General features: G+C 32.6%; 1 long non-coding RNA gene across 2 annotated transcripts; it reads left to right on the top strand.

Annotated features, from left to right (window-relative positions):
* Positions 1 to 1,017: 1,017 nt before the first annotated feature.
* On the top strand, positions 1,018 to 8,236 carry LOC132306834 (uncharacterized). 2 transcript variants are annotated; one of them, XR_009482113.1, is made up of 3 exons: positions 1,018 to 1,441; positions 1,749 to 1,899; positions 6,775 to 8,236. It is a non-coding gene; the product is annotated as an uncharacterized LOC132306834 (long non-coding RNA). The 2 variants fall into 2 exon arrangements; XR_009482112.1 differs by having other exon boundaries at positions 1,749 to 7,112; positions 7,986 to 8,236.
* Positions 8,237 to 8,836: the final 600 nt, after the last annotated feature.

The raw sequence follows: 8,836 nt of genomic DNA, 5'->3' as shown, positions 1-8,836 counted from the left end.
CAAATAAATGTCACTATAAGGTGTAAAATGGAGGAAAAATATCTGCCACCACAAGGCATAAAAAAAAATAACTGCAATGTAGCATATACAAAAGAAATACCAGACATCATAATATAATGACTCTCGAACACTTATCCAAATCACGTGCTCTTTAAATAGTTTATAATCTGCGGCTGAAGACTTTTAGTGAGAGGATCTGCAATAATCTTTCTGTAACCATATGTGGAAATCTTAATGGCATTTAAACCTTAACCTTCTCACGCTTGAAAATGTACTTTATGCCTATGGGTTTACTACGCTTGGTCACCCTTAAATTGTTTCCATATACTTAATTAATATAATCCTTTAGTGCAAGTCCAAGTATTCTAGTAGTGTAATCTCACTACAAGAAAAACAGTTTTTTACCACGCTTTTTTTACCACGGTTTTAAAAAAACAGTGGTAAAAGACCCATTCTATCACGGTTTTAAAATAACCGAGGTAGAAAGTAAATTTTTTACCAAGATTATTTTAAAACCGTGGTAGAATACCTTTTCCACCACGGTTAATGAATAACCGTGGTAAAAAGTATAATCTTTTACCACGGTTTTAAAATAACTGTGATAGAAAGTATATTCTTTTACCACGGTTATTTTATAACCGTAGTAAAAAGTGAATTAGTTTTTATGTAATTTAGGCGGGTCTTTCTACCACGGTTTTAAAATAACCATGGTAGAAAGTATATTCTTTTATCCCGGTTGAAAAATAATCGTGGTAGTAAATATATGATTTTACCACGATTATTTATAACCGTAGTAGAAAGACTTACTAATTCACTTTCTACGATGATTATTTTATAACCGTGATAAAAAGTGAATTATTTTTAATAATTTAGGTGAGTTTTTTTACTACGACTATTTTAAAACTATAGTAGAAAAATGAAATTTTTTTACTCGCCTCTTGGCGGGTCTTATTCCCGCTAGCGTCAATAAAAATATATATCTATGTAAAATATATATACTCCTCACATGTACAAAAACCACACACTTTACAGAACACACTTTACAGAACACAAACCTATATGTCAAAAGCCGGCCGCCCCTTTCTCGATCTGGTTCACGATTCGGAGGCAACAACGCAGGAGGAAGCTCCACCGCCTGTTGCCGAGGAGAAGCCACCGAAGAAGGAAGAAGATAAGAAATCAGAGCAAGGAGATGAAGAGAAAGCCGGCCACCCCCTTTCTCTCAGACCGTCCAAGCCGTCATTCCTCTTTCTCTCTAAGCCCCACCCTTCTACCGAAGCCACTGAGGGTTGAATCGATGGTCAGCGCAGCGTTAGAGTCGAGAAGATAGCGGCACAGCTGATTGGCGTCGAGATTGAACAAGGATTCGCCCCTTTCTCCAATCCCTAACCCTAGCTCCCTCTCTCATTCGAAGCCCTAAATTCGAAGGACACGAATTGAGGTTTGTATTTTCATCCCCTGTTATATTCATCAAATTGGTACTCAAATAGGTATGGTATGGGATTCGCCCCATACTTCTAACAGAGACTGGTTAATTTGGTGGGATTCGCCCTATACATTTATACATACATAAGATTATATATATATCTATATATATAGCTGATTTTTTTTTTTTTGGTAATAAAAAGCTTAATCACATATCTATACGTATAAAAACTCTACATTTTTATCATACAAAGTCTTTCATTTGCTATGCTCATCTTTATGCGAGCTTATATATCAATATTTATGTGTGTGTTTGTGTGTAGGGTTTGGTAGTGCTGTAGCAGGAAGAGGAATCAAACTGAAATGGAGCAATTTGATGCCTCAAAGGATTCGTCAATGGGTGTAGTAGGTGATTCTCAGTTTGCTTGAACAGAAAAAGGCTGCAATTCGCCTTGGGGTCCCACAAAACTCCAGGTACTCTCCCGCATTTTCTCTATCTTCTCGATCCTTGTTTGTGTGTATGTGTGTGTTTTGGTGATCAATAATTTTATTCATACACGACCATTTTTGTTTGCCTAATAAGTTATACCATTTGCTTGGAGGATATGGGTTGTTCTTTATTTCACGATTGTACATATTTGTGATGTATGTTACAATTGTCCTTGGGCTTTGTTATCATATACAGAGTCTCTGTTTCTTTTTCATACTTTGATATTCAAATTTAATTTCTATACTGGGATTTCACTTAATTTTGACTATAATGAAAATGTTGCTGATGCCGATTGCAGTTGGCTGAAATTTTTGTGTGATTGGTTGTAGTTTTTTTTTTTTTTTTTTTTCTTCGGCAGGAAAATACTAGTTTCATTCCTTATGATGATAATGGTTGTTCACAATTAGAGTTTTTCCTTTAAAAGTATGATGCTTTGTTTGAAATTGATAGAATACTGGATAAAAAATGAACAATTAGAATCTTATGTCTGGTTCGGATCTGTGGTCTTTGTAGGATTCAAAAGTTTTGTTTTCTGAAGATATTTCAATGATTACGAAAACACAAAATTCATGAATTTCAAAACCCATAATCTGCTTGAATTTAAAGCAAAATTCAAAAATCTAGTGTGCTTCCAGATAGCAGTAGATAGGGCATCTGAATTTTTTTTTTTTTTTTTTTTTTTGCGCACTTATCTAGTTTAGTGTATAAATCAGTTTTTCATCATATATATATATATATATATATATATATATATATATATCCATAGCTATATATCTCTTATTGCTCATCTATCTTTGATAAGGATATCAAGTTTAATAAAGTATTGGATGATTATATAATGCATGTCTCCTATAGTTATCACATTTTTTAATGGTACTGATCCATGATGTGTTAGTGTTCTTCATTTCAATAAATTCAGGAAGAATATATAGATCCAACCATATTAATTATATGTATGTTTAATGTATATATATGTGGTTGTTACCAAATTATATATATCAGTCGATCAATGTATGGAATATAATTGTTTCCACCAAACATTCCAAAAGGGATTTGAGTTAATTCCTACAAAATTCATGAACGAGTACTATATTGTTATATAAATGGAAATATAATTTATTATGTATCCAAAAGTTATACATTTATGTTGCATTACATGTAAATTTTTACTAGTGTGCATACATGTGTATGTGAATATTGTAAGTTATATGGTCTTTATGTGCGATAAAATTCTTTTATGATTGCACAATTTTAATGCTTTTTATACTCATACTAAGGGGGGTCACGTGCCTTTAAGTGACCAATTTTGCGGTGTATCTTGAATTTAATTACCTTATTGGTACATCGGTCTGTGTGGAGGCCATTTTTATTTCTTGTTTTAAAATGTTGAAAGCATGGGAGTATGGGATCATTTTATGTGGAGGTTTTGATTGATTGTTGTGGAGAAGTTGTTGATATGTTGTCTATAACTTTACTTAAATTTTTTAGTTTTACATGGAATAGTAGTTTACTTAAATTTTTTACTTTTACATGGAATAGTAGTTTGTCTTTGCATGAAAATTTTGAAGCCTTTCCATCTATTATTGGAACCATACTTTATTTCACAAATTTTATTAGTTAATGCTTTTTTAATTCATGTTATATTCTATCTAAAACACTCACCAAGAATAATTGAAATTTAGAATTCAAAAACTTATAAATCCTATGAAAAATTAATTAAGTTTCCAAGACATTCTTAATTGACAGAACAGAAAAATTAATTAAGTTTCCAAAACTTGTATTCTAACTAAAGTTTTGTTCAAATCCAAATTTTAGTCGATTCAAATCTATAAAAATAAAAAATAAAAATAAATAACTCCAAATTTTCTCATCAACCCCATCTGTTAGGAATGATTTCCAAAACTCTTACTAGAAATTGCAGATGGAGAGATCATGACGATGATTATTTATGGTTTGGTAATTATTGCAAAGAAAAGAGAACCAGTAAGGTAGAATCATGAGTCCCCAATACATAACCCAACTCTGGTGTCGCACGTGTGAATTCCTTAGCCAACTCTCTAGCGTTAAGTTCCTAAATCTCCTTATGTACATCATTTCTCTCCAGTGTTGCTAATAAGGTCCATTTTCTACATTACAGTTAATATGTAAAAGGCTATATGTATCAGTGTTACAATCTCATAAGTGGCCTTTAGAAGTCTCTGTGCTTCATCCGTATGAGCAATACCATCAATAGGCTCTCGAGAGACTTGTTTCTTTGAAGAACTTCCATGACCGGCTTTAGTTGAAACTTGAGAGTAGTGTGTATTGGTATTTCGGAAATGGACTGGTTCAGTCCCTGGAATTCCCAAGCTTGCAGATTTCGATGTCTTTGGCTCCAACATGTTGCTATTGTTCTGTCATTAAAACATTAACATTGATTTAAATGTTAGCGAGGTCACATAACAAATGCATCCATCTTCCTAAGGAAGATTTTGGTGCTTAGAAGCATAAAACATCTATTTGCACACCCTCAATTTGAGTACAAAAAATAAATTGAGTTGCAGACCTATGTGAACGAGTGCAAGTGCGTGTGTAAGATCAAGAGACAGACAGTGAGAGAAAGGGAGAGAGAGACCTGATCAATCGAGCGATATTGAGGTCTTTTAAGTGATGTATTTGAAGCATTTGTATCCTTTCCTGCATCCAATTAACCAAATAAAAAAGTTGGAAACATAAGCTAGCGAATGGACCTTGTCCGAAAACAAACATCTTGATTGAGTTGGTATATATATATGTATATATATGTTACCAAGTAACACACTACTAGGTTTAGAAATGAAACTGAACAATGGAATTAAAACAGAATTTTCTAATAAAACCGAGCACCTTCAGCATTATAGTGAATCAATTCCTCTAGAAATTGAGATACGTGCATTACATATATTTATTTCCACCTTTTCTCCAAGGCATCAATTGGGGTGAAGGGAATTAATTGAAAAATTGGAAGATAAATTTTTTAGGTAAATAAAAAAATACTTACTGCTCCCAGCTGGGCAGAACAAAGAAGGAATCATCTGCCTTTTCAGGCTCTATTACAATACCCTGCTACAGAAAGCAAACAATCATAACTTATGGCAAGAGTAAAATAAAGGGGAAAAAAAAAGAAAAAAGAATGGTACACGATTTTACTTTAAGAGGTTTTCCACAACAAAATGAAAAAAGTTGGAGAAGAATGCTAGGCATGTCATATTTATGACAGATACATTATAACCAAGAAGTAATGCACATGCTTAGAATGAATTCTTGGAAAGCGTTTTGCAAATTGTTATTCATCTTTATCTGTCTTCCTACTTTATTGAAAGCTCAATTTTACTTCTTTAACAAAGCAACTCTTATTTGATTCTCCTAAGACACAATCCGTTTTACTTCAATTATTTAAAAACAATTTTCAATAATTTGAAATTATTTAGAGAACTACAAAGGCTATTTACTGAAATTAAACATTACTATTAAACTAAGATTTTCATAGAACAATTCTCAGAAAATTATCAACAATTTCAAAAAATGCTAGCAGCTGGTTCCCAGTCCTCGACCCATCAACAGAATTCTCTCTCATGTTCTATTCCCCACCTCTCTTTCTCTTCTTTCTAACTTGAAATCTCCATATATAGACTACATTTATATATAAACCATTTGATTTCCGAACCTACCATACATATCACATTAATGTGTCATCATCAACCAGATAAAAAAATAAAAATAAATAGTAAATACTAATAAATAAAAAACTGAACAAACAAACAAAACAAACATTTACACAAAAAAATATGAGCAAATACCAAAATGCATTTCTAATGCTTAAGGTATGAACTTTAGGGCATGTCCATCATGAGGGCACTCTCACCATGAGCACGCCCTCTCAACAATTGAATTGAAAGGCTTCTCTCAATTCAATGTCTGACCGTAGCTTTTTCCTAAATTTCAAATTTCAATTTACAATAAATAATTCGTTTTAGGTCGCATAACCAGTAGTTCCAAAATGGAAAAACCTAAGCTGGTTAGGTGTCTTACCGGTGAACCTTGTGCAAGCAACTTGGGACAGGTTTGGCTGACCAAACTTGGAGAAAAAGCAACTTACCAGGTTTAAAATAGCAGCGTTCCACTGAACTTCTGAAATAAAAAGTTAGTATTTTGATTTTTTTTTTTTTTTTTCACAGCTCACTGTTACTCATTAGAAGACATTTTCAGGGAAAACTTGTCATCTGGATAAACAAAATTTTAGACAACAAAACAAGCCATTCTACAAACCTAACTGAGAGTCTGGGATAGCTGTTAATATTAGGTAGCCTTGTCTAGGACTCAATGTCACATAATTTCTATTTCCAAATCCTCCAGTAAGTATTGTTATATCAAAACATGAAAAACTGTAAATCAGATAACTTTTAAGACTAACTATTTTCCAAATATGGTTATCAATAACAACAATGGCAATAGGTAAAGAAACATGAGAAGTATAGTTAATATCTCCCAAATATAATTCTGATCATGCTTCTCCAAGTTATATTTTATGCATGTTTAAATATTTATAAGAACCAAGGACTGTAGGTTAACAAAAACAAAAAGACCCTCCACTTCTACTTTTTACAAGTAAAAAGACCATTTTAAGTCAAAAATGGTATGAAAGATAAGAAGTGACCTCTCAATAAGAAGTGAGATACCAAAATAAGCAGTAAGCAATAAATTTTTGGTTAGATCTAATCACGTGATATCAGAATAAAACAGAAAGGCGAATGAAAGCACCTTAGCCAACAAATTATTCAAATTATTCACACTGGTAGACAGCTCTTATGATTCTTGTATCCTTTGCTTTGTTGTTATAGATACTGCCAAGATTGCTTAATATTGGGTCTCTCAGCAAACTAGTTGAGGAAATTGTACAGAATTGTTATTTGTAGATGGAAGCACGTGGTTTCAAGATGATAATATTATTATCTTGCACTTCTTTGTGACTTGCATGAGCTAGAAGTTGCAATGGGCTACATATTCAGGTGTTATCATTTACGTACCGGATTTAATCTCTACTCACCTATATGACTTCTTGTCATCTTCAGATTTATTAGCTTTATCGATGCTATGCCAGAAAATTGACGCAGATTTGTTTGTTATCATTATTTGGTAGGCTGACATGATTGTTGTCCATCCTTCTCCTTGTCGACAGGTATGAATCTGCCCCTGACGTCATGCAATACTTTCATAAATTTATCTTTGTTGGAAGCTTTTGCTTTTATATTGTCTAATTTGAACTCATCTGTCATGAAAGAATCTTCCTGATTGTCATTCACGAACTATGTATAAATGTCTTCTGTCATGCTCTTATCGAATTCACTTGTGATTGAAAAGTTTTTTTCCAAATTTGTCGATATGAAACACTTGTGAGAAAAAGGATAAAAAAGGAACTAAATGTTCATTATGCGTTGATGCATTTACTAAGAGGTTATTTAACAAAAAAGTTATAAACAATAATCTGGACTTTCTATCTTGGTGATTAATGTCGGGAACAATGGATATATTTTCCTCGTCGGTAAGTATATAATTTTATAATTGGATTCATTTTTTTCAATGGGTTGCAAACTTAATAGTCACTATTTTTTAGTTCTTTTTCTTTCCTAGCTATGTATGTTTGTTGCTCAGCAACCAAAAGAGAAGAAAAATGAAAACACAATGTGAATTTTATAGAATTCAAACCTCAAACCAGAGCTAGGGTACCAACACCTAGCTTTATAAAATATGGGTCCCGACTCCTCGGTATGCGCAGGGCCTAGGGAAGCCAAACATAAATATTTAATTAAATAAAATAATATATATGTTCCGAAAGAAAGAAAGAAAATCAGCCTTCTTCATTTCAAATGTTTGAATATGGTGTCATGATTTCTTTTGGTGACGGGATGTCAATGACTCAAGATATTGAGTTGACACGAAGAGTAGATCTTTCAATGTACCTTTATTATAATGCTTCCTTTGTTGGGTTTAATTTTGACAATTTTACAACTTGCTTTATATTCTCTAAACTTCAACTATTACATTTTTGTAGGCTAGGATTGCGGTTGCCGTTATATTTTTTGTTGCCGTTATATTTTTTGTATGGCTCATGAAAAAGTTGCATATATGTAATGGAAGAGAGACTAAAACAGAGCAAGAAGATATAAGAATTTTTGTTTTATTTTGGTATGGCATAAGAAGTTAGAAATTTGTATATGGTTAATTTTTGTATAAAACAATGATTTGGAATTGGTTATATATATATATATATATATATATATGATATTGATTAGTTGCAAGTTATTTTGGTTATGATGCTATTTTTAATTTATTTAGTGTTTGCTTCTGGAGTCCTTGCAAGGCTAGTAGTAGGGAAAAAAAAGGCTTCGTGGGGGCTGCACTATTTTTTTTAAAAAAATATATTATACTTTTTACCACGGTTTTGAACTGTGGTAGAAAATTCGTTTTCAACCACGGTTTTGCACCGTGGTAGAAAATTGACTTTCTAACACGGCTTTGCACCGTGGTGCAAAATCGTGGTAGAAAGAATGACTTCACGGTTGGAAAACCTCTTTCTACCATGGTTCCGCACCGTGGTTGAAAGTCTTCTTTCTACTATGGTGAGACCCCGTGGTAAAAAGAGGACTTACTATAACGGCTATTTCTACCACGGTTCAAAATCGTGGTAGAAAGTGTTTTACACCGTGGTGAAAAGTTAATTTTCTTGTAACTCTATGGATCTTAATATCAAGGACATACTTTGCATACCCATGTCTTTTGTTTTAAAAACTTTACATAAAATTCTTAATATTATGTATCACATGAATATCATTGTTACCTTGTAAATTATTATTAACATACAGGATAAGGAAAAACAAAAATGACTCCCATTGAACTTGAGGT

Source organism: Cornus florida, unplaced genomic scaffold, assembly GCF_030987335.1.
Source record: "Cornus florida cultivar Cherokee Brave unplaced genomic scaffold, ASM3098733v1 CherokeeBrave_3.0.0_Hap2_Chr05, whole genome shotgun sequence".
Classification (NCBI taxonomy): Eukaryota; Viridiplantae; Streptophyta; class Magnoliopsida; order Cornales; family Cornaceae; genus Cornus; species Cornus florida.
This window is presented reverse-complemented; position numbering and strand designations above follow the sequence as displayed.